The sequence below is a fragment of the Rhinolophus sinicus genome, linkage group LG01 (assembly GCF_036562045.2).
Source record: "Rhinolophus sinicus isolate RSC01 linkage group LG01, ASM3656204v1, whole genome shotgun sequence".
Lineage (NCBI taxonomy): Eukaryota > Metazoa > Chordata > Mammalia > Chiroptera > Rhinolophidae > Rhinolophus > Rhinolophus sinicus.
The window spans coordinates 124680593-124706345 of NC_133751.1; the positions used below are offsets into that span (position 1 = coordinate 124680593).

Genomic DNA, 25753 nt, shown 5'->3' on the forward strand with positions numbered 1-25753 from the left:
CCTGTGACTATTTTGTGACTACCAATTTGTACGTCTTAATCTTAATTCCTTCACCTTTCCCATCAGCCTCCCAAGCCCCTTCCCATTTAGTAACCATCAGTTTGTTTTCTGTATAAGTCTGTTTTTGTGTTGTTTGTTCATTTATTTTGTTCTTTAGATTCCATATAAAAGTGAGATCATATAATATTTGTCTTTCACAGTCTGACTTATTTCACTTAGCATAAGACCCTTTAGGTCCATCCATGTTGTCACAAATGGTAATATTTCATTCTTTTTAATGACAGAGTAATATTCCATTGTATATATGCACCACATATTCTTTAGCCAGTCATCTATTGATGGGCACCTGGGTTGCTTCCATATCTTGGCTATTGTAAACAATGCTGCAATAAACATAGGGCTGCATATATCTTTTCAAATTAGTGTCTTGGGTTTCTTCAGATAAATACCCAGAAGTGGAATTGGTGGGTCATAAGGTAGTTCTATTTTTAATTTTTTGAGGAGCCTCCAAACTGTTTTCCATAGTGGCTGCACCAATTTGCAGTCCTGCCAACAGTGGACAAGTGTTTCCTTTTCTCTACATCCTTGCCAACACTTGTTGTTTGTTGATTTATTGATGATAGCCATTCTGACAGGGCTGAGATGATATCTTCAATGTAATCCCTATCAAAATACCAATGGCATTTTTCACAAAACTAGAACAAATAATCTTAAAATTTATAAGAAACCACAAAAGACCCCAAATAGCCACAGCAATCTTGAGAAAGAACAAAGTTGGAGTTATCACATTACCTGATATCAAACTTATACTACAAGGCTATAGTAACCAAAAGAGCATGGCACTGGCATAAAAAGACAAATAGATCAATGGAACAGAATAGAGAGCCCAGAAATAAACCCACTTCTATGTCGTCATTTAATTTGTGACAAAGGAGGCAAGAATGTACAATAAGGTAAAGACAGTCTATTCAATAAAGGGTGCTGGGAGAACTGGACAGATACATGCAAAAAAATAAATAAAACTGTACCATCTCCTTACACCATATACAAGAATAAACTCAGAATGGATTAAAGACTTAAATGTAAGTCCCGAAACCATAAAACTCCTAGAAGAAAACATAGGCAGTAAACTCTCTGACATTGCTCTTAGTAATATTTTTTTCTGATATATCTATCTTCTCAGGCAAGGGGAACAAAAAGAAAAAATAAGCAAATAGGACTACATCAAACTAAAAAGTTTTTGCACAGCAAAAGAAGCCATCAACAAAAGAAAAGACAACCTACTGAATGGGAGAAGATATTCACCAATGATATATCCAATAAAAGGTTAATATCCAAAATTTATAAAGAACTCTTACAACTCAATACCAAAAAAAACAAACAGTCCAACTAACAAATGGGCAAGGGACCTGAACAGACACTTCTCCAAAGAGGACATACACATGGCCAATAGATATGAATAGATGCTCAATGTCACTAATCATCAGAGAAATGCAAATAAAAACCACAATGAGATATCATCTCACATTTGTCAGAATGGCCATCCTCAATAGATCAATAAATAACAAGTGTTGATGAGGATGTGGAGAAAAGGAAAATGGATTTTTTTTCCTTTTAATTTGTTTTCAGAATCAGTTTATCAGCCTCATGATTTCATAGTCACAATTTATTTTTGACCAAAAATGGCATTATTGCCTGGATTCATCAGAATTGCTTCTGAATGACATTGGCCTGATTCCCAAAGCCAAATTCACCCTCAGTGAATGAAGATATGCTCCCCTTAAGGGAGCATGGACACCATACTAAAAAATAGGTTGGATTTTGCTCCTCAGTCGATTGAAAGGAATAGACATGAAAGATTAAATAAGTGATTGGGTCACTCATTTACTCATTCAGCAAACATTTTTTGAACACTAATTTTGTGTAAACATTGTGATAAGTTTTAGCGATACCAAGATAAATAAAGCATGAGGGAATAAGCTATATGATGATATCCTTTCCAGTTATAAAATTCTATATTTACATATTTTTTAAAAAGTTCATAGTCTTTAAATCTCTAATAGTATTTTGAGCAAATTCATCATTCCTGACAAAAACGTATAATTCTCTGGCACTCATTTGGATGTTTAAATTTTGATGTGCTCGTTAAAAAATATAATGATTATTATTTAAAGTCACTCCTTATTTATATGTGGTTACATCTATGACACACTTAACTGTCACCCAGTATCTAATATCCTATTCCTTTTAATATTTGAAGTCTCTAAGGTTTAATTGGGTTCCTGGCCTCCCAGCTACAGACCACATTTTATAGGTGTTATTTCATCTAGAAGTGGCCTTATGACTAAATTCTCACTAATAGGACCTGAGTGAAATGATATGTCTATCTTCCAGGTAATGTCCATAAAATGAAAAGCTTTGCTTCCATTTTCCCTTTCTCTCTTCTGGGGAGCTGGAATATGGATGAGGTACTGGTGAGACAGTTTGGTCTATGAGGATGAAAATTACACCCCAGCAGCTGGTGAAGTAACAAATAAAAGGAATATGAGTACCTGGATGATCTTATGGAACAATGCTAGCCAGGAATCATCTTCCTACCTCTGCATTACGATTGAAAGGAAAAGAGGCTTCTATAATACCTTGAGTTGAGTCATTGTGTTTCGGGGTCTAACCTAAAGCTAGCCTATATTCCAAATGACACATCAAGGCAGACACATTTCAAACTACCTGTATTTTCACTCTCTGAGCACTCAGAAGGAATAAAATCCTTTCACTTACCTCTACTGTGTACTGAGTCATCCAGATATAGCCTATGCCTGCTTTTTAAAGAACTTTTCCATCATGAGTGGTAAGGTTATCCCTCCTTTGGTCTTTATATCTCCTCTAGAGCAGTACTAGATGCTCCTATCAAGACTACTTCCCCACTGGCCTCTGTACCACCATTGGCAGGAGAGAGAGGGGAGGCTTAGTGCAAAACATACTTCAGATAAGAATGCCCCACCCTTGAACTCTACAACATCACTGAAAGAATTGAAAAAGGGGGCCTCCAAATATTCAGGCGTCTGGAAGGACACTCCCCATCCTCCTGGATTTTCTCTACTATCCATATCTTGCCATTATCATTTTCCTTGAGCTGTCAGGATTAGTTTCATTAAGCCTCATATGTATGATTATATTAGTAACTACAAGATACTTAGGACTCTGGGGTCATTCGTCATTCCCTGGACTCTCATCTTCATGTGGGTCTGTGTAATTACCTCCTTGTAGAATCTATCTCCCACTCCTCCCCTGCTCCTGTGCTCTTGACACTCAAGGCTAATGAACAGAAAATTTTCCCATATATCCTCAAAGTCTTTTTGGAATATGCTCTTCACCGTCTAGTTCTAACTGAAATCTGACTGTCCTCTGAGCAATTGGCTTCCCATGGAGCCCTCTAAAGTGGTGGCTAGTTTTTCTCTTACACCCTTTGTACCACTGGACCTGCAGGTGAAGTAGGTATCCTTCTTTACCTCCTTGTTGGCCCATGACTGAAATTCATGTCATCTGACTGCCATCTACTCCCTGTCCTTGTTAGAATCATCAATAGATCTCCTGGTCATTTCCTCTAATTCCTGGAAGATTTTAGCTTGTGGTTTACTATCACTCTCCAATACAACTCTCGATGATTTCAATGTCCATGCAAATGGTCTTTTGAAAGCTGGCTATGATCTCATTTCTAAGATCTTGTCCCCTACTCCCTCCATCACCAACTGTAACTTCTCCAGAACTTCAGTTTCAAACTTCTCACTCTCCCAGGCTCTTGGTTTATCAGCTTACTCCTTCTAATACTTCAACTCAACAATCCTTTGATTGGACTCTAACATCCATTGATACAACTATTTTTTTTATGGTTTCTCATAGCCTTCATGTCCAAATTTCCATTCTTATTCAGTGTACTCTCCATGGTTCATGATTATAATCACTTCCTTTCAAACATCCTCAACTCTAGTTGCCCCTTCCTTTGTTGCATCACTGGGCAAAAACCTGACTTTGTTAAGTCTACCTGTCTGCTTACTTTTTGTTCATGCTGCTAAACATGGCAGTGGATAAGCACATAACCCTGCTCACGAGTCTCATTTAATCCACAATTAGTAAATTCAAGTTGGCAATCCTGTTAAATTTCTCTAGTCCATTCCCTTTCCCTCTGTCCTAGATGATTTCACACTTTCTCCTTTCTTCAAAATTTCAACACCTCCTTACTCTCAGCTCATGACCTTATTTCTCTTTTCTTGAGAAAACAGAAGAATCAGAAGATAATTTTCACAGGTTCCATTATACCTAATAGCACTTACCCATAAATCCCCCAACCTCTAGTCACTATGGATGAACGTCATGTTCCTGTCTAAGGTCAGTCCATCCACTTGTACACATCTCCTACATCGCTAGTTTCTCTTTCACTTTACTAGAGTATTTCCATCAACATACAATGTGTGGTAATTTCTCCTGTCTTTAAAAAATAAATAAATAACCTGTCTCCAGTGACCCAATTCATCTATATCCTTTTATAGCAAAAAGTCTTGAAAGATGTTTACTGTCTCCCATTCCTCTCTTCCTACTTGTTCTTGAGCCCTCCCTAATCAGACCGCCAGCCTGTCATTCTACCCCCTTGTCTCCTGTCAAGAGCTCCATGACCTCCAGATTTCTCCAAAGGTTAATTTTCAGTTCTTATGTAACTTGACTTATCAGTATCATTTGAGATATTCAATCTCTTTTCCACCTTGAGAGCTGTTTCATAATCATAATCAACATGTATAAGTCTGGTCAAGTTTAAGATTTAAGTTGCTGTGTAAGCCGCAGTGGTATCCAATTCTGAATTGGGAGGTATTCATCTCTACACGGGAAACACTTGGGGAAAAAACAAAACAAAACAAAACAATAAAGAAAAAGAAGAACCCAAGAGCTTGTCTTTAAAATTAATGATGCCCACATTTTAGTGTAGAGGTCTGAAAGCTAGAAAGAACTTCAGAATGCATCTATTGCGACACACCTATTTTACAATGAGGAGGACGCTGAGGCCCAGAGAAGAGTAGTGATTTCTCCATAGTGACAAGTGGCAGAGTAGGGCTCAGAACCTGGGGCTTCTGCCCTGAAGTGCTTATTCCAGTATCCACTTTATACTCCTTTACCTTTCATATATGTGTATTTCATCTCCATATATATGAGAATACCTCTCATATATATGTATTAATAAATTGTAACATATACATATTTATAACTATGCACACAATATATAAATACAATGTATGTACACATGTATATAAATATGTATATGTATGTATAATTCATGTAATATATGTAATACACACACATGCACACTATATTTAAGATTATTTTTCCCAGAATGAAAGGAGTATTGCAGACAGCTCACCTACTCCCTCTCTGCTGCTCTCTGATATAGTCAGGTGTCCCCACTTGGCTCCCCTGGGATAAGCCCATCTTCCACTAAGACCGGGCTGATAGTGAAGCAAAAGGAATATAGAAAGCTCTTGACTGAGCACGCCACTGGCTGGATAGAAAGCTCACTGTCCTGTACCACTTCTCTCTTCTGCTGATGGAAAGAGGCTGGATCTGGGGATCAGGGAGATTTAGTTTTGGTCCTGGCTTCCTCATTGGGGGATCTTGGGTGTTTTTCTCATTTGAACAATGAGAGGCTGTAGTAGGTAGTCTTAATCCCTCCCTTCTACCCTGCAGTGCCTGGAGCTAAAGTTCTTTGGGCTGACCCCATGCTTGCTGCCCATGACCTTTTGGTCTAGTCTTTACTCCTTCTCCATGACCTAATGTCACTGCATCACTGAGCTTCTTGTCTGCCTAGCAGGTGCTATTTGCTTATCTGCCTTGGTCCTCTTAGATGACCTATCCTGGTGAGATTACTGGATTATGTGATTTGTGGTTTTGGAAGCCCTTCCTATCTGATCTAACTCTCGGTTGGAGCTACAGTTAGACAGCTATTTCCCAGGGTCTGATATGACATGAATGAATGAATAAACAATGGGGAAAGCAGGTCTCATAAGTGAGGAGAGGGAGGTAGCACAAACAAAACAAAACATAAAAAAACGAAGAAGAAGGACAGACAGGAAGAGGACAGACAACAAGAAAGGTATTATCACATTAAAGCATGATATTCTCTGATAGTGACCCTGGCCTAAAAGAATATAAGAAGCCCATGAGAATGTGTAACTTGTAACTAATAGGAGTATGGCACTTAATACTAATTAAAAGTAATTCTCACATCTAAGAAAGTAGGAAAAAGGCAGAAATTGGAGTCAGAGAAAAAAAAATTGCTTAATGCCTAAGAAATGCAATATTTGGAAACTTAAAATTCTAGAAGTCTCAGATCATACTATTCTTTAATGGTCACTTTTCCTTGTAGTCATTTTAACATAAAATAGATTCTTAAAAAACTTGACTCTCAAGATTCTTAGAATTGGATTAATCGTAATCTGATGTTTATGACAAACGCTCATCATCAGACTAAGCATGGTCCGTTTTCATTAATGGTATTTGTTTAATATAATGAATGATTGTGGAAACACTGCACAATCCAAGAACTAGAATATTTTTTAAATTACTTAAATCTACCTACCTGTATTTCTGATATTCCATCCTCCACCTTCCCTACAGAAGTAACCATTGTGATAAATCCTGTTATCATTTCTTGCTTTTGTCTTTTTTAGTTTTATCACATATACATGTAGGCCTCAGCAACATGCTGGTCAAAGTTGCTTGTTACTGAACTTCATAAATAGGGTATCGTATTGCGTGCGGTCTTCTGACACTTGTTTTATTTACACATTGTTACTAAGATAATTTCATGAAGTTGCATGTAGCTGTGGTTCTTTCCTTGTCACTGTTGCATAATATTTTACTGTGTGATTATGTCACACAGTATTTTTCCATTACCCTATCAATGAACATTCTGGAGATTTTCAGATGTTCTTACTCTTAACAAACTCTCTGCTGTCGATACTCTAGTACAAGTTTTCTGGTACCCAGGTTCTAGAGTATCTCACAGGCTCATTTCCAGGAATGAAGTCAGTGGATAAAGTAGCACAGAAACAATCATCCTTATAGAATTCTTTTCCAAGGTGATTCTGACAATTTACACTCCCAAAAGAAATGCAAAAGAAATTCTGCAATTTATGTGCTCTTCAACACAAGGTATTATCAGACTTAAATTTTTCAATCAAATACATATAAAATGGTATTTCAGTGCAGTCTTCATAACACTTCTCATTGCTAATCTAGTTAAGTATTTATTCAGGTGTTTAGTACCCATATTTGTTTCTATTCTTTAAATTGTCTTCTCTATTGGTCCTTTTCTATTAAATTGTTATCTTTTACTCTTAATCTATGGAAGATCATTACATATGCATGCTGCTAATCTTTGTTGGCTACATGTAATGCCAATCTCTTTTCTCAGTATGTATCTGTCTTTCAGTTTTTTCTGAGGTGTCCACTGATGAACATGTCCTTTTAATGCTTTTTGTATCTGGTTTAAGAAAAACAAAAAAAAAACAACAAAAAAAACCTTTCATTTAACTTAAGTCAGAAGGAGTTTTTAAGAGTTATATTTGTTACTGTTACATAGAAATGAAATAAACTTTTTAATATTGATCTTATATCTAGTCATCTTGCAAAACTTTCCTATTATTTCTAGCAGTTTTCGTTTTTCTATAAACTCTTTGGGTTTCCTATGAACATATCCATGACATCTAAATTAAAAGAGAGAAACAGTGACATAAAAGAGGAAATAAAACATTTTGAAAAATACTCCAAAGAACGAATATGCTGATCACAAAAAAAAGAAAGAAAGAAGATAAAAGAAACATAGAAACATAAAAAAATGAATAAGCTAAGATTCCTGTGAAATAGAAGAATAAGAGAATAAAACCTAACAAAGGTGAAAGAAGATGATAAGAGCAGAAATCAATAAAATCATAGTTAAAAACAACAGTGTCAGCAAAGTTAAAATTAGTCCTTGAAAAAGACTTACAAATTGACATAACACTGGCAAGACTGATTCAAACAAAGAGAAAGTTTAAATAACTAATACCCTGTTTCCCCGAAAATAAGACCTAGCCGGACCATCAGCTCTAATGCGTCTTTTGGAGCAAAAATTAATATAAGACCCGGTCTAGAATAGAATAGAATAGAATAGAATAGAATAGAATAGAATAGAATAGAATAGAATAGAATAGAATAGAATAGAATACCGGGTCTTATATTAATTTTATGAAAACTTAGACAAAAGGGACATATCACCATAAAAATTTATGTAATTTATCAGAACTGACAGAAGGCGAAATAAAAAGCCTGAAAAGTTTTGTAATTTCTAATGAAATTGAAACAGTCATTAATAACCTTCTCACAAAGAAAACATTAGACCCAGATACATTTACAAGTAAGGTTTCTCACACTTTCAAAGACTAGATCATTTTAACTTATACTTCTTAAAAAGATCATAAAAAGAGAGAAGGGTCTCCATTCATTCTATCAGACCAGTATGACTTTGATAGCAAAGTACAAGATAAAGAAAGCACAAGAAAATAACACCATTGAGCCATTTCTACCCATTTAATAAAGTGGATGAATAATAAATAAAATAATAAATAATTAATTGGCTTAAGAAACAGATAGAGATGTAGAAATCTTAAGCAAAATATTAGCTAACTAAACTTATCAATATATATAAAATATACCATAGCTAAATTAAATTTATCCCAAGGATGTAAGGCTGGTTTAATTTTTAAAATATATAATTATCTTTTACTGAAGTAAAAGATGAGAGGTTAAAGGTAAAAACTATATGATCATCCCATTATATATATATATATATATATATATATATATATATATATATATATATATATAAAACTCTACATGAATGTATAATTAAATTAAAAAAATAAAACCTCTTAGTTAACTAGGATTAAAAGAGAATGTCTCTAACCTGCTGAAGTTAATCTACCAAAAATTAAACAATGAAAACAAACAAAAATAAATGTTACAACAAACATCATCATCCTAAATGGAGAAACAATGGACGCATTCCCTTTAAAACCCAGCAATAAGATAGAATGTCTATCATTACCACTTTACTTCCACAATGATTGGAGAGTCTCTCTTTTAGAAACAGACATCCTTTGCATAGAATCTCATGCTAACCTTGCGCTTAGATGTAGCTCTAAAAACAGGTGTTCTTAGACCCAAGGCAGGACACTCCTCCCCAACCCCAAAATTGTTATCAAGTTTCCTTTTTAAAAGAACACTCAGCAGCACAGCACATTTTAGCAGTCAATTTAAAGGAAAAAAAAAAAAGGAAAAGTATAATTGGACATAGTTGTAAATCCATGAGCATTATCTAAGCTAAATATCATCTCACTCTGGGACCAAGGAATTAAACTCATTTTGCTTTTTCTTCTTCAACAAACGAAGAACTTAAAGAGCTGTTTTAGCCCATAATTTCGCTTATCTTATGATCCAACTAGTATTATACTGAATAACATTTGTAACTCAGCTGTATTATGTGTGGAACTTCGCACTCCAAAAAGAACTAAAGAGACATTTTATGGCACTAAAACAATACTTTTTTAAACACTTTTTTTAAATCTTTTTTTTTCTTTCTGTTGGTTTGTTTTTCAGTTTTGAGAAAGGTACCAGAAGTTCTAGTTCATTTATGCTTTGCTGTGCAAATACAGCTGAGATTGTAGAGAAGAGAATGACTTATTTCAGGACCAATGCCTTTCAATCATTTGACCAATATGTACTAGGTGCGTCCTGTGTGCCCAGCACTCTTCAGGCACTGGTGACGTAACAGTGAATAAAACAAATGTTCAGCCCTTGTGTTGCTTAAAGGTCCAGGAACATGTGAGTGATGTTCAATAATAAACATAGGACAAGGGGGAGTCTGGGAGGTCCTAGAATAAGGATCCCTTGTCCCACTACGTGCTTTCCTTTCCCTTTTCTTTTAATTTTCATTGGGGAACATTGGGGAACAGTGTGTTTTTCCAGGACCCATCAGCTCAGAGAAGTTCAGAGAGACCACACATTATTGATGTGCAAGTGTATCTAATTCTAAAGCCTTCACGAGCATGTTTCTAGTACATCTGGTTGACCCATTCATTCATGCATGCATTCATTCCGTCATCCCTGTCTCAGCAAATGCTGAGTTACATGTCAAAGAGAATGTTGGATTTTATGTTGTTCTCCTGGGTGTATGCTGAGTGTAATCTTTATTCATAACCTATCAATACCAAATTTTCCCCAGCTATGTGATCCTGTGGAACCCAAATGGCAAACAGATCCACCATTCCTCTTCCCTTAATTCAAAAAACAGTTCTGGGAGCGCCCTTTTAGGTCCTACATGGGAGGCTGCCCGATTCACAAACCACTTAATAAAGCCAATTAGATCTTCTTGTTTACTCAGTTGAATTTTGTTCTTCACCAGGTTTGGTGGCAGCATCAGAACCAAAGGGAATTTCTGACGGCAGAGAGACCAAGAGAAACACCTGCAAACCCCATTTTGCGTTCTCTGTCTTTCTCGCTGTTTCGCTCAGGCTGTTGGGAAGTCCCTCTCGTTTTCATCTTCTCTCTCTGAGTTCAGCTCCCAGTCTAAATGGTCTTCCTTTACAGGGCAGGTCAGATTGAGCTGGGAGACTATTCTACCTGGAGCCAACTGAGCTGCTTAGAGGATTCTGCCTGGAGCCAGGTGAATCGGCAGATGGTTCTACCCAGAGCCAAGGCTCTAGCCTTCAGTCAACAAGGGAATTAGGATGTTTTTAGTTACAAAAAGGTACGAGAAATGAAGATGCATTTTTGTTAAGGGACATGAGAATCAGTTTTTGCCTAAACTAGAATGTCTGGTTATGAAGGGCAAACTAAATGTATACAAAAAGAAGAAGAGAAAAAGAGAATTTTACCTTATGTAATTAAGCTAGCTAAAAATTGAATAGTTATTATAAGGGTTTTTCAAATTAACCTTTACTATCAATGGTTGTGGGAACGAAGCCCTGGAGGGCAGTTTCCAGGCTCTCTGTCTCACATAGAGGGGAGCTGGCTCAGGTAGTAGATGGCCATTGGCTGTGGCTAGTTGACCATCAGCTGTAGCCGGTTAGCCAATTGGCCACTGATATGACTGCCGCGCGGCTGCACTGGGGAAGGGGAGTCGGTTGGTTGGCAGAAAAGTGGATAGCATGTCGCACGTCATGTGAAGCCAGCCTCCAGTGAGACTACAGTGGTATGACTCCCCTACCTATGGCTCTGTGGGTGTTCCTTTTTGGCCTCACCATGTCCTGCGTTCTTATGTGGGGAGCGGGACCAGAGACCCCGCAGGCCACCCCGCACGACAATGGTGTACGTATGTAAAACCAAAACTTAATTTTCTTTCATCTGCTAAAGGTTTTCTTCTTGATTAATCTGCCAAGAAAGCAAAATTCTATGTTTTATCAAAATAGTTTTCTGTGTTTTATATCGTCTTAATCAAGTCTGATTACTTAAGAAAACTGAATCTTCTCAATAGCAAGAGACAACCGTCAGTATTTGCCTTTGAAATCTTTTAGTCTCTTTGGTTAAATAAATCATTAAATATTGTTCATAATAATTAAAAAACAGTTTTAGCACACTTTGTGAGGGGTATAAATGTCTAATCAGTATGTTGTTTTGTACAGCTGAAAGTAATAAAAATAAAAACTAAAAAAACTGAAAAAAAGGTTTTAACAATTAGAATTCTTTCCCATGGAATAACCTTATTTGTAACATGGTGAACTCCCTAATCCTACCAATGGGGGAGTTCAAGCACAGGCTGAATAAGATAGGACAGGGGCATTCATTCATTCATTCATTCATGCATGCATTCATCTAAAAAATCTTTATTGAATGCCAGGAATTCTGAGACAGCACCGAACAAAGAGGAGCTCATGGAGCTGACATTTCAGTGAGAGGGAAGGTAGACAAAATACCTGCTAAGTTCTCTTCCAACACAAAAGCTTCAAGTTGTTAGAAATGGGGAGAAGCAGCACAAAGAGAGAGAGGCAAGTTTTTTGGTTGTTGTTTTTCAAAAAGGCCATAGGACAGATTCAAGTTTAAAGGCACATGCTGGGAACAGTGACTGCAATTCTAAGCCTGTTCATCATCTGTGTTCTCTGCTGGTCCTCTGCTCACCTCTCAAACTCCTGGCACACATAGGTCATAACCACTGCCAGTTGGCACCACCTTTGTATTATAAATTACTCTCAGAAAACCATAACGACCTTCGGTTCTGCTAACTGCCCGTGGGAGAAGGCTGGCAGTCACTGCAAGTCACCACCTTCTTCTGATCCTCTCTTCAGCCCCCAGTTTACTCACTTGTCCCTAGGAGACATTCTCTTCCCCTTTTATGCCCATCAAACATGATTCTTCAAGGCTCACCCAGGAGCCCCTCCAGGAAAACATCCTGACTGCTTCATCCCTTTTTGCTGGGAACCCTGTCAGCACTGTCTGAGTCATAGAACTTTTGTTCACCTAGCCCTTCGATACATGTTCAGCAAGCCCTTGATATGTGCTAGAGATTCAGTGTAAGAGGTCAAAACTTCTGCCATTAAAAAACAAGGAGGGAAGGCAGACATGGAAAATAGCAATATGGTGGACATGGTAAGACTAAGTTACCATGGAATCACAGAGGAGGGACATAAGCCTATCTCTAGAGTTCTGACTTTGAAATGATCTACTCCATTTGAAATGGGAAAATGGGTCTTCTTTTGTCCATGATATAAAGTCATAGAGAAGGAGTTATGAGAGGGGACAGCAGGCATGGTAGTGGTGGGGGTCTCTGTACCATTCATCTGAGGACTTATTTTTTGCTGCTAGTAGTGTTAGGTGCTTTTAAAATTTCTAACTCCTTCTCTCTACAAGGAGACTGTAAACTCTGGTGGGCAGGACCGTGTCTTATGCTTCCTCTCCGCTTCCCACAGCACTTAATTAAGTGATGCTTCATGGTGAGTCTCCAACAAGTACTGACTGAGCCTACTCACATCATGGCCAAAGGAGAACCTTCACTCTGTCTAAATGGCTTTAGATACTTCTCTTGCATACTTAACTTTCTTTCTTTGCCTGTAATACAAGTTCTCAAAAATCAGTCAGTAAGAGGGCAGCACACTCCATGAATCACCCAGACAGCCCTTGGAAACAAAGGCCATTCCTATACCTGGACATGGGTCTTACGATCATTTTCATTAATTAGGCCTGATGGTGAAATGAATGACAGCAAACTCCAGGATGTGGAGATAGAGCTCAAACCACTGCAATGGAAGAAACTGGGATGTTTTCTTTTTACCCAGTTTAACCAAATTGTCTCCTTCACAGCTGGTCATAAAAATAATCAATCAAACAAACCAACAAGCAAAAAAAATGGATTGATCTTCCCTTTGCTAAATGATCTCTTTAAAATAAAACTGACTTGGGACACCTGGATAGTCAAATTAAATAAAAAGTTGAATCCATATGTGAGGACAAAAATTCAAACTGCATAGGTACTTGAAGAAGCATGAGGTAGGCTTTTTTTCGGGCTTTATTTTTATAAGTTCTTATTATAACTTTAGGGAAAAGCTTGTTGTAAAACAAAAGATTGATGAGTTTGACCATATGAAAATACAATCTTCTACACTGCAAAAAACATAAGTGACATCAAAAGCAAATAAAAAACTGGGAAAAATATTTACAGTTTGTTTAAAAAACAAAGGAATAATCTCTCTAGATTTTAGAACGCTCTTAGAAATTGAGATAAAAAGACTAACAACCCAATAAAAAAATTGGGTAAATGTCACTAGTAGATGATTCAGAGATATAAATACAAATGACATTTAAATAGATTTAAACAACCTCATTCTTAATAAGAGAAATCAAATTCAAACCACACTGGAAAATCATTTCTCCTATGTGGATTGGCAGAATACCAAAGCTTGACCTTAAATTTGTTGGTGAGGCTTTGGAGGACCAGACATCTCAAACACTGCAGGTATGAGCTCTTCTGAAAATATATTCACTCTCCGACTAAACAGTCCAATTCTGAGGCTCTATTCCACAGAGGACTAGTTAAATTAATAATGGCACAGCCACACAATGTAGCTGTGAAAAAGAACCAGGAAGACTTATGCATTGACATGGAATGATATCCAGGATATATTAAGTGGGAGAAAACAAAACAAGATGAAGAACAGTGTATATAGTATGCTTCCTTTTGTATATAAAACATTTATTTGCATTTGTTTGGTGTGCACAAAGAAAGACTGGAAGCATGAACAAGAAACCAATCAAAATGGTTAAGCTATATGGGGCTAGGGGCACAGAAATAGGAGGGAGGCTCCTGTGATCAAAACAATAAAATCAAATTGGAATAAAAGGATACGTCTCCGAACCTCTCCGAACAGCAGAGCCTGCTGGATACTGAGCATGCAGCTTGAGATCCCAGTCACTGTAGCATTTGTGCACAGTGACAGCATCAGGCTGGTGGGGTGGCTGGGGAGTGGGAGGGGTGAAGCGATCTGGAAAATATCTAGCTCCACCGACACAGGCTGAAAGGGGACGGGACATACTTGCTCAAGATCACTAAGTAAGTTATGGCCCAAGAAGACAATTGCTTACTTCAAGTGGGTATTTCAGTCCTGCACATCTCAAAGATTTCACGGGCATCACGGTGCAATGAACAATGTTGACATAGCTTTGGTTCTTCCCTAAAAATATTGATCCCGTAGCCTTGCCTTGGCATCTGAATCAAACTCAGGAAGGTACCTAGAGGTTTCCAGGGGAGGGTACACACCAAGATGAAAAGGGTCAGAGTGACATACCGTGTGTCCCCGAAAATAAGACCTAGCCTGACAATCAGCTCTAATGTGTCTTTTGGAGTAAAAATTAATATAAGACCCAGTCTTATTATATTATTATATAAGACCCAGTCTTATAGTAAAATAAGACTGGGTCTTATATAATAATATAATGCAATATAATATAATATAATAATATAACACAATACCGGGTCTTATATTAACTTTTGCTCCAAAAGATGCATTAGAGCTGATTGTCTGGCTAGGTCTTATTTTCAGGGAAACACAGTATCATTGCAAAGGATGGGCTAAACAAATCAAGGTAAAAGGGGAGGGAGGTTTTACAAAAGTACCAAAGTGCAAAAGATGACGGTGGAAGAAAACACTCTTCATGATGTTTCTGGGGGTTCATAAACAGATAAGCAAGCTGACTGGGGGGGACCCTTCTCTGCCTGCCCAAGATCAAGAGCTAGCTTGGCCAATATCATGGAAAGGATGCTGTCTCCTTAAAGAGTGGGCTGATTTAGTCATTTACGATAAAATTCCTGGCCTAATTAAAAAATGGAACTTTCTCCGAACTGACCTGCCCCACTGTATTTCTGGTTCCCATGTAATTGAATCTGAACATAATGTTGCTGAGTGATAGCCTGGGATATTTCTACTTACAGTGAAAATAAGTAATAAGGAAAGAGAACGCTGCTAGGCTTATTTCAGGGAAGTTTAAATCAGTTCTTTTTCAGTTCAACTGAATTTTAACGACAGATAAAGATAATATGGTATTTCCTTTAATGAAATTGTATAACCCTGGCTAGTTTATGAGGACAGTTTACCTTTCTGAGGCTTTAGCTTTACTTTATTTCGGCCCACAGTTTGCAGCGTCTCCATGCTCCACTCTCTGATATTCTCAACCATGAATTCTGGGCACCTTTACTTTTTCTCACCCATTTAACATAATACTACTCATATTTACTTAGCACTCTGCAGGTTGGAAGCCTTGTCACATCTACTGTCATATCTGAACTACACCATGAGAGGAGGCAAGGTGGGCATAATGTGGCAGCTGGAACCAAGGCTCGGAAGATTTAACGTTATTCATCCAGGATTACAAGGTCTGTTCGCTGAGTCAGGGCTAGAACCCAAGTGTCTTAACTCCCAATTATAGGCATGCCCAACACATCCAGCCAAATGGCCATGGCTTTTGGTCTCTAGGTTCCAAGAGGTACACAGAGAGCAGCCAGTTATGTGATTCACTGTATAATGCTTGACATTTTTCTTGGCAAAACTCCTCGTTGCTGCTTAGGAAGAAACACTGTTTCTTGTTCTGAGCACATCTGATTGGTTGTAGAGCATGTATCTGTTTGTAGGTTCTGGGCTGGTTGAGGAGGGGCAGTTGGAATGGGAGAATGTTAGAAATGGTCTCTGTCTTTACCCTCGAGGTCTGAGAACAAAGCACTCGAAATAATTAGAACATATTGGGCTCCTTTACCCCCCTACCTCAAAGGTTGGCACACTGCAATCTCTGTAATTATTTCTGGAACGATTTTTCCTGAATCCTGAGCCCTTTATTTTCCCCACTTAGTATCTTTCTTCCACAGAGACCTACTATTGAACCAGGATTTTTATCCCTGAGGTTGATGTTAACCCTCCTAGTGTTACCCATTCAGTGGGAAGAATTCCAGCCAGGGTCTTTCCAAACGTCACTCTCTAAACTCCAAGGTCTCCAAGGAAACCCAAATACCTGTTGACTATGTTTTTTTCTTCATTTAAAAAATCTAATTGCAATTTGCCTACTTCACTAGAGCAACGTGAGGATTCTTGGATTACTTTCAAATCGGTAAAGGATTTCTGCCTGTTCTCTACGAGAGACAGAAGTGAAATACTATCGTGTTTCCCCGAAAATAAGACCTACCAGAAAATAAGCCCTAGCATGATTTCTCAGGATGACATCCCCTGAACATAAGCCCTACTGCGTCTTTTGGAGCAAATTAATATAAGACCCGGTCTTATTTTCGGGGAAACACGGTAGTAAGAGACAATGTGTAGCAGCTTTACATAATCCATGCTCTGTGTTACTCCTTCAGATAGTCGGCACCTCCCTTAGTCTGACAAAGGCACCTGGAACAGGGTCACCAGCCAAATGGGAAAGGCCCAGGCAGCAGTGTGAACTCCCGTTCAAAGCTCCTTGGAGGATGGAGTGCATCTTATTAACCACCCAATTAGGTGGCTGGGCCGGGCCTAGGGTGCCTGCTGGGCAGGCAGAGAGATTTGGCTGCTGTCACAGTTTGTCACAGATATGTGACAGTTTGTCACTCCCAAAGAACATTTCTGATGCCTCAAGGTGACTCTTCTCTTGGCTTCTTGGTGACACTGCTGACACTTTGAGCAGGACGATGCTTTGTTATTGGGGGCTGCCTTGTGCCTTATAGGATGTTTAGCAGCATCTCTGGGCTTTCTACACGAGTAGCAGTTCCCCCCAAATCTAAGTTGTGCCCTGGGGGGCACAGTCATCCCGTTTGAGAGCCACTGGGCAGGATGCTTCACTGTGAGCATTCGAGGTGTTACTTGGACTATAGACGACCTCTATAAAAAAGGGTCCCTCCAACAGGTTCGTGGGGCTGCCTGGAGGCCTGCCATGTCACACTTGGTTCTGCTGCCCCTGCATGAGGGATGCACACATGTTCACAAACGAAACGTCATCTAATTCGTTGCTCATTTATTTCGTTTTAGATCTCTTGCCTCGCCTTTGCTCAGCCCTGGCAGCCACAGATTGCTTATTTGCACAGCATTAGGCGTCATTGACTCCCCCTCCATATTCCATAACAACCAGAGACTTGTTTTTCACTTCAAAATGCTATTTTACAAGCTCCCATTTAAATGTTTTGGGTTCCAACACATTTGAACTTGACTTGGGTAGCCTTGGAGGTGCTGAGATAATGGGGGGAGAGAACGTCCATAAACAGGAACAAACTCCTGGGGGTCTCTCTTTCCTCCAAAGTGTCTCACCAGGGTCCTCAGACTTGGCCTCCCTCTCTCTGCCTCCCACAGTCCAATTTAATTGAGCGACGGCCTTGCCACGGCACACTGCTCTTTCGACAGGAGGGTAAACTCATACTGTCTGTCATGACATTTGCTTTCTTGAAGGCCTCACAATATGCAGCTGAAATAATTAAATGCAGGTCACATCACAGCCTCCCTTTTCAAGCCTGTCTGAGGGCACAGTGGGTTCTTTCTGATGGTTAGCTTTTGACCACATGATTTCAGAAGCTAGTAAGGTTTGTTTGTTTTATTTTATAATTATGCATGGCACTTCACCCCACTGAAACCCCCAAACCTCAGCATAGCGCAGATCCAATCTGAACAGCTGAAAGGGCTGTGGGTTTTCTGATGGTCGGTAAATTGGTGATGGAGAGAAATGTGAGATCCCGGTTCTGGGAAGGGTCTCAGATCAGCCAGCTTGTCACGGTCAGTACTTTCCATTTGTCATCCAGGAAAGTTTAATGCTAAAAGACGAGTCCCTTGTGCTTTATTGCACGTGTCCATTCACCTCAAGTTGTGATGGGCTTGTCAAAAATAAAGCTAATCCTTAAAATGACCTAATAAGAGAGGAGTTCCAGGAAGGACTAAAGATAACTCTTACCTGTAGTGTCCATTTTAAACAATACGTTTCTCTGGGGGAACCAGACGGGATTATAATCAATTTGGAGTTAGTTTAACCCAATGCTGTTTTTGCGTATTATAGAGATTGGTCATCTTTAAGTCATGAGCCAGATGAATGCTTTAAAATAGGTGCAACTTTCTGTGAATTCTCTATAATATAGCAAAATCTGATTGCTCTATTAATAGCCAAGGTCCTTGGCCTTGAGAAGGCAAGCAGTGTTTTTAAAATTCATCACCTCTGCATAATTTGTTGTGAATCTCTAAATGTTCAAGCTGAGGAATTAATCAGGATCTGGAGCCGTTATCCTTCAGCGTCCCTTTTAATATTGTTCCACAGTCATCCTTTCCTTGTGTTTTTCTAATTAGTGCAAAACCAATTGTTTTTAACTCAACTGCCCAGCTCTTTGTAATTTGTTGAATGTAATCACATTCAAATAAAGAAAATGTACTTGTTATTCAGGAAATTGGGGCTTGATTACATGAGCATCGTCAGGTGGCTGGTTGCAAAGCTTTGCATATTTGACACGATTGTTGCATTTTAAGTGTATGGGGCTTGACCAGGGCGGGGCTGCTCTCGAAAGGCAGCTCTGATCTGTGGGTTTTAATTTGCAGAAATAAATTTATGAACACTAAAAAGAATTAGGAATTCTGGTTCCTTACTCCGAAGAGCCAACAGTTGGGCCTTAGGCAGTAAATGCAACTGTTTAGGGTCCTAGACTATCTCCTCTTTCAAGATGGTGCTTCAAGTCTGTGTGTCTGATTAGAAGCATCTACGAACAGGGCTACATCACTAACCTGCACCCAAACCCCACTGTCCTCTACTGGCCTGGACACAGAGTAAGAGATGAATAAACCAACATGAACTAGTTTAGAGATCAACTCTCCTCTTTGTTTTTATTCTTTTTGACAATCTTTTTTATCAACTAACCAGTTCAACTTGGACATTTTCAAAGATCAAATACCAGAAGAGCAAAGGTTCTGAACCTTTGTCTCTTTTAGAGTTCGTGGGTATGATGCATTTTCATCAATAAGAGTGACTCTGTGACAATAATTCCCAAATTGGGGCAGAAATTATGAAAATCAAGCCAGGGAGCATGGGGCCATTTACAAGAAACAAAACAGGATTCTGATACGCCTCCAACATGAAGAATCGTCATTGAAGAGTAAGCTGAAATTCTAGTATGTCCCTGTGAAGAATTAGAAAAATGGACTCACTGCTTTCTCTAGCATAGCTTTCAGAGGAGAAATGTGCTTATTCAGTTTCTCTCTGTAGGTAGCTGCACTGGGTCTCCCTTTCTGTGGACAAATAAAGGCCCAAACGGATGATGAATGTGGACACAAGTTGCTAACCAAGGCCTTTCCCAGTCCTATGAGTTAGATGTATTTTTATTCAACATGTATGATTTGTTTAACATTTATTAAATAAACACCTCTGATGTGCTAGGTCCTGTGCTAAGTGCAGAATATGAATGAGACACAATCTTGGCACTAATGAGAGAGGTGAACATGCAAAGAAATAAGTATAATCTCAAGTGGCAAGTGTGGGGACAGAGCCCCAGAAAGTAGTTTACAGGCTCTCGGCTCCACGTGGAAGGGTGCTGGCTCGGGTGGTGAATGGCTGTCGGCTGTGGCTGATTGGCCGTCGGCTGTGGCCAGTTGGCCGATTGGCTGCTGGTATAACTGCTGCGGCTACAAAGGATTGCCGAGGATTGCCGAGGAGCCGAGCAGAGCTGAGCAGAGCCGAGGAGAGCGGAAGAGGAGAGCCGAGGAGAGCAGAAGAGGAGAGCCGAGGAGAGCGGAAGAGGAGAGCCGAGAGAGAGGAACAGAGTTGAGAGAGTGGAGGAGAGTCGTAGGTCGGTCGGTTGGCGGAAAAGCGGACAGCAGGTCGGCGTCCGGTGGGCCCAGCCTCCAGTGAGACCATAGTGGTATGACTCCCCTACCTATGGCTCCGTGGGTGTTCCTTTTCGGCCTCACCATATCCTGCGTTCTTGTGTGGGGAGCGGGAGCAGAGACCCCGCAGGCTGCCCCGCCTGAAAGATGGCGCAGCGAGAAGGCCTCCGCGCACAACAAATGGCGCAGCGAGCAGGGTCTCCCGCCCGACAGCAAGTGAGAGAAATAAATGTTGTGTATACAGGAGAACAGACAAGAAAGAGTAACTTAGGCATGGCTGATGAAGGAGCATCTGGGAGAACTTCCTGGAGGAGGTAAAGTCTGAAATGAAACTTAAAGACTAAGCAGTAGTTACATGAAGGTTAGAGAAGAAGGGTCTTGGTCTGAAAGCCATTCCCGGAAGTGAGACCACAAAAATAAAGGCACGGGAGCTCCTAACAGCATTGTGTGTTCAGAACAGAGTGAGCATTTTAATAGTTTAAGACAGGAAATGGAAAAAGATGAAGTCAGAAAGGCAAGACAAGGTGGGCTTTGTAAAGCTTGAAAGAGGAGGAGATTAGATTTTGTCTGTGGGTAATGGCGAGTCCTTAAAGAGGCTTAAGCAAAGGAACATGATGGGATTTGGAACATGATGGGATGGGACTGGCAGTGGGTTTACTAGAGGAAGGGGAAAAAGAGGCAGTGGGGCTGTGTAGACCAGATGAAGGCACTGTGGTGGAAGAGTTAGAGAGGGACAGATTTGAGAAGTCCCTGGGACAGAAGCCAGCAGGACGTGGGGACACCCAGAAGGTGAAGGAACAGTCAAGGAAAACTCCTAGCTTCATCATTTGTACAGTTATCCCTCAGTATCCACTGGCGATTTGTTTTAGGACCCCACACAGATACCTAAATCCACAAATGCTTCCATCCCTTATATAAAAATTGCACAGAACAATGCATAGAGTTGGCCTTCACATCCATGGATTCCCAACCACGCATCGAAAATGGTGTTTTCGATCTATGTTTGGTTGAATCCGTGGATGCGAAACCCATGAATACAAAGAGCTGGAGGGCTGATTATTCCTAAAAGCATGGCAAGACCATCAATTAAGACAGAGCCTGAGAGACAAAGATTTCTAGGGAGAAAAAGAGAGGTTTCAATGTGGATTTTTGCACTCAAGGTACCTGGCCGGGTCGGTGATGGTGGTGGGCAGCCTGGCGGAGGAATCAAGCTTGGGGGAGAAGCCCTGGCGAGAGGTTATGTTACTTTTTACCAACGAGGTCCAGCAGGGTCAGCTGGGGGTGACACGCCTCCCCTTCCCTCCAGCTAGAGATTTGAGCTTCATTGCTGCAATTCTACTGGGTCTGCCCTCGTTCTACATTCTGGCCCTGGTTCTCTCTCTCTCTCTCTCTCTCTCTCTCTCTCTCTCTCTCTCTTTCTTTCACTCTCCCTTTCTTCCCACCACCTTTCCACTTCTGTTCCTTGCTCATGTCTTCTCTGAGGCCCTGTCTGCAGGAAAGGGGCGGAAATATTTGTTATGCCCAGCTTAGCAAATTAGAGTGGGTAGCTCTGTGGAAACAAAGCCACAGAATTATTTCTGTCCCCTACCTCACCTGCTGGGCCACTGACCCAGCTCCTAAATCCTGCTCCCGCTGCTGACTCTGTGCTAACAACCTGGATGTTTAATACATATTTCAAAGTCAAGCTACAGAAACCAACCTTGAAATAAAAGATGTATATCTACGTTAGTGTTTTATGAGCCCGGAGGCAGGGTTTTGGAAAGCAGGTTTCTTTTGCCACGTTTGCTGTGATTCAGAGAAGCAAGTGGGCATGAGAAAGCAGGGAACGTGGGGTCACAGCGCACTCTGTTTTAAAGGGAGGGCCCTGCAGGCACGCTGTGAGGCAGGATGAGTGGCTAATGACTGAGCAGCCAATGGGAGGGGGTGGCGGGGAAGGCACAGGGTGAGAAGGTGAGGTCCCTGAGCATGCATCTCCTAGAAGCCACGGAGGACAGATTGCCACTGTCAAGCACCCACCTCTATCTGAGGGAAATTTCAGGGAACCAGAGGGAGAACACATGTTTGAGAAAGGACAACTATCTTGGAGAGCATCCAATAAGTCTTCAAGATCTATGGGCAATTCCACTGCGTAGGTTGGGACCTCTATTATAAAACCTTGTTACTTAAAGAGGGAAGGGGGGTGCAATCTCATGTCCATAGGCACACGTGATGAGAGCAGGTGTGAAACTGATTTGAAGGGAAGAAAATCTCTGCTGCACACCCAAGGCATGCATTCCTTTTAGTGTTTTTCTCTTAATTATTTCTATTTTCTTTTCAGATCAACCTTGCCAACATCCAAAACAGTAATGTGCTACATCCACCCTACATGCCTCTTCCTAGGATCTGTTGGAAGCTGGCAGGAACCCACAGTCACACCAGCTGTCTGCATACACCCTTCCTGGCAGCACCGTCATCAGCCAGTGCTGAGCTGCACTTGGCTCATTCGGGGTGCGTTGTGTGCACATGACACAGCTCTGGTAACAAGTCCACATTCAAAGGCAGAGGAAAGGAGCTGCTTATTGGTTGTGCGGTTTCTAGGGTTACTGTGCCCAGACCTCAAGAAGCACTTTTCATCCAGACGCTAAAGCAATAGAATGAAAGAAGCCCACTCCTTTCAAATAGGGATTGGCTCCGGTTGGAGGGAATATGATGAGCAAAGTGAGTCGAGAATAAAATAATTCATGCTGAGGCTCACTTCGTTTTGCAGAAGGATAGGGAAACGAAAAGAAAAAGGAGCCAGCTGAGCAAGTTCACTGCTCCCCAGGATCCACAGCCATCACGTAAAGTTTAGTCCTTATGGTTTTGCACAACTCATCTAAATAATGTTAAAACTTGAACCCTATAGTAAGTTCTCTCATGCTCAGATACTCCCTCATTCAGAGTCAGACAGTTTGTCTTAATCTTGTTTCCTTTTTCAAGACGTTTTCAAATTGCCCTTAGACCATCCCTCCTCCCCTCTCACTCCTTTCCATCTACTCCCCACTGGAGCCCCACCGCCAGAGGAAAAGTCAGGACCACTGAATATAAGGACCGTGTCCCTCGTTTTAGTAACAACCACATTTGGAATCATGAATCCCCTCCCGACATCATTTCCACTTGGCTTCTGAGACACAACACTCCCTGGTCTCCTCTCTGATTGCTTGCTCCTGCTCCGTCTCCTTTGCTGGTTCTTCTTTTTCTCCTGACCACTACATTTGGGGGGACCATACGGATATGTGCCCTCTGTCAGCACTCCTTCCCCTCTTGCTCCCATCTGGAACCAGGGCCTTAAACACCATCTACTCCCTGAGCCTCAAATTTACATCTCGACCAGACCTGATCTGCTGAAGTCCAGACCCACACAGCCCACGGTCTACTCGACACCTCCACTTGCTTAATGAACATTTCAAATGTAGCGGGTCCAAAATTAACGCCCAATCTGCCTCCGCAAGCTCCAACTTCAGCCGTCTGCATCCCAGACAGCGGATGCCGTCCCTTCCAGGACCCAAACTTTGGAGTTATCCTTGACTCTGCCTTTTCTCTCACTTTTGTACTGATTAGGAATCAGTCCATTCTCACCCTCCGTGTTGTAGAAGCCACGTGTGGCTATTCACACTTAAATGTGAGTTCATAAAAATTAAAAAAAATAAAATAAATAGAGAAAAAAGGGATGGCTCAAGTGAGAACTCTTAGGACAATTACAGCACAAATTATATTGAAAAATTCACTTCCTTACTCACACGAGCTGCATTTCAAGTGCTCACGGGCCACATGGTGCTGGACAGTGTGGTAAGAACATTGTCACCTCCAAGGAGGTTCCCTTAGTCAGTGCTGCTCACTCCCTTACTGCCACTGCCCGGGGCCCAGCCACTCCCATCCCTTGCCTGGATGATGTAATAGCCTCTTCGTTGATCATGCTTCTTCAGGTTTCACAACACAGCAGCCAGAGTGTTCCTCTGAAAACATCTCTGCTCCAAGTTGCCCAAAGGCTCTCCTGGATGTCTCCCAGAGAAGAAGCAAAGTCCTCAGAAGGGCGGCGAGCAAGGCCTTCCCAGCTCTGGCCCCTCGCCTGTCTGACTGCATCTCCCAGGCTTCCAGCTCACTCTCTCTGCCTCAGCCACGCTGGCTCCCCGCTGCTCCTTCTCACGGCTTCTGTACTGGCTGTTTCCTCTGCCGAAAGTGCTCTTCCCCCAGATATCTGCCTGGCGCACTCCCTCTCCTCCTCCAGCTCTCTACTCAAACATTACCTTCTTAGAGAGGCTGTTTGGAATGCTCTATTTAAGTTTTAACCTCTCCCCCTCCCACCACCACTCCCAGCACTGCTACTCTCCCAGACTGTATCCTGCTGTACTTTTCTTTTCCATAGCATTCATCTCCTTTCAACCAACTAGATACATTTACTAGTTTAGTACATAGATTGTTTTCTGTATGGCAGGGATCTTTGCGCATTTACTCACTGTTGGAAAGCTGGCCTAGAGGAGGCTTTCAATCAATATTTGTTCAATAAATGAATGGTGTTTTAGAGCTGGAAGGGGCCCTGGAAATCATTCTTGGATGGAACAGTTGAGGGTCAGGGAGGTGAGGTTATTCGCTGTGGACCCACGATAGGTTCAAGGTAAGCTTGGAGCTGGGCTAGGTGGACTAGGAGCTGACCTGGCCCGAAGGATCTTCACTGGGCAAGTCCCATGATGATGAACACCCGTCCCCCTTTATCTGTCACAACCAGAGGGACTGATAAACCACAGAGAACTCACAGGGACAACAACCTAAACAAAATGCCAGGGGTATTTTCCACTTCTCGGTAAGCCTTGGCAGGATTCAACCACTGGCCCTACTTCTTGATGACAGAAAGCAAGGAGCAGAGTGGAGACTCTGGTTAAAGGCCATTCGTACGAGCCATTCTCACCCCCACGTGTCACAGATGCCAAGACTCTTGGAATACTGGAAACACACATGGTGGCTAGGTTATGTTTTTCCCTAGAGCAACATATCAGTCTTGTTTTAAAAAAGAAAGTCATGGTTTCATTATATAATTGCTAAATTAGCATTTGAGAAAAAAATAGATGGATTAGTACGAAAAGAATGATTCTCCGTTGCATCATTAAAATACTTCTGACAATCCAGAATTGATTAGAAGAGAGGCAGACCTCAGATCACATTTTGTGTTAGGGGTGTATCGGTCCTCTTGTGTCTGTAAGGAAATGCCATCTGAATATACATGTTTTTAAATGCTTCCGGATGATGGTTTTTCTACTCTACTGCCAATTCTGATTCAAACAGATACAGCGTGAGGGAGTTCCAGCCTCATAAACAGACCTGTCCATAACGGCATGGCTGATAGGTCCAGGGCTACA

At 40.8% G+C, this 25753-nt stretch overlaps 1 protein-coding gene across 1 annotated transcript in view; it reads right to left on the reverse strand.

Moving 5' to 3' along the window:
* The window catches only part of NCKAP5 (NCK associated protein 5), a 971300-nt gene that overhangs the window by 30455 nt on the left and 915092 nt on the right, over window positions 1-25753 (reverse strand). The gene's annotated exons all lie outside the window — the stretch shown is intronic.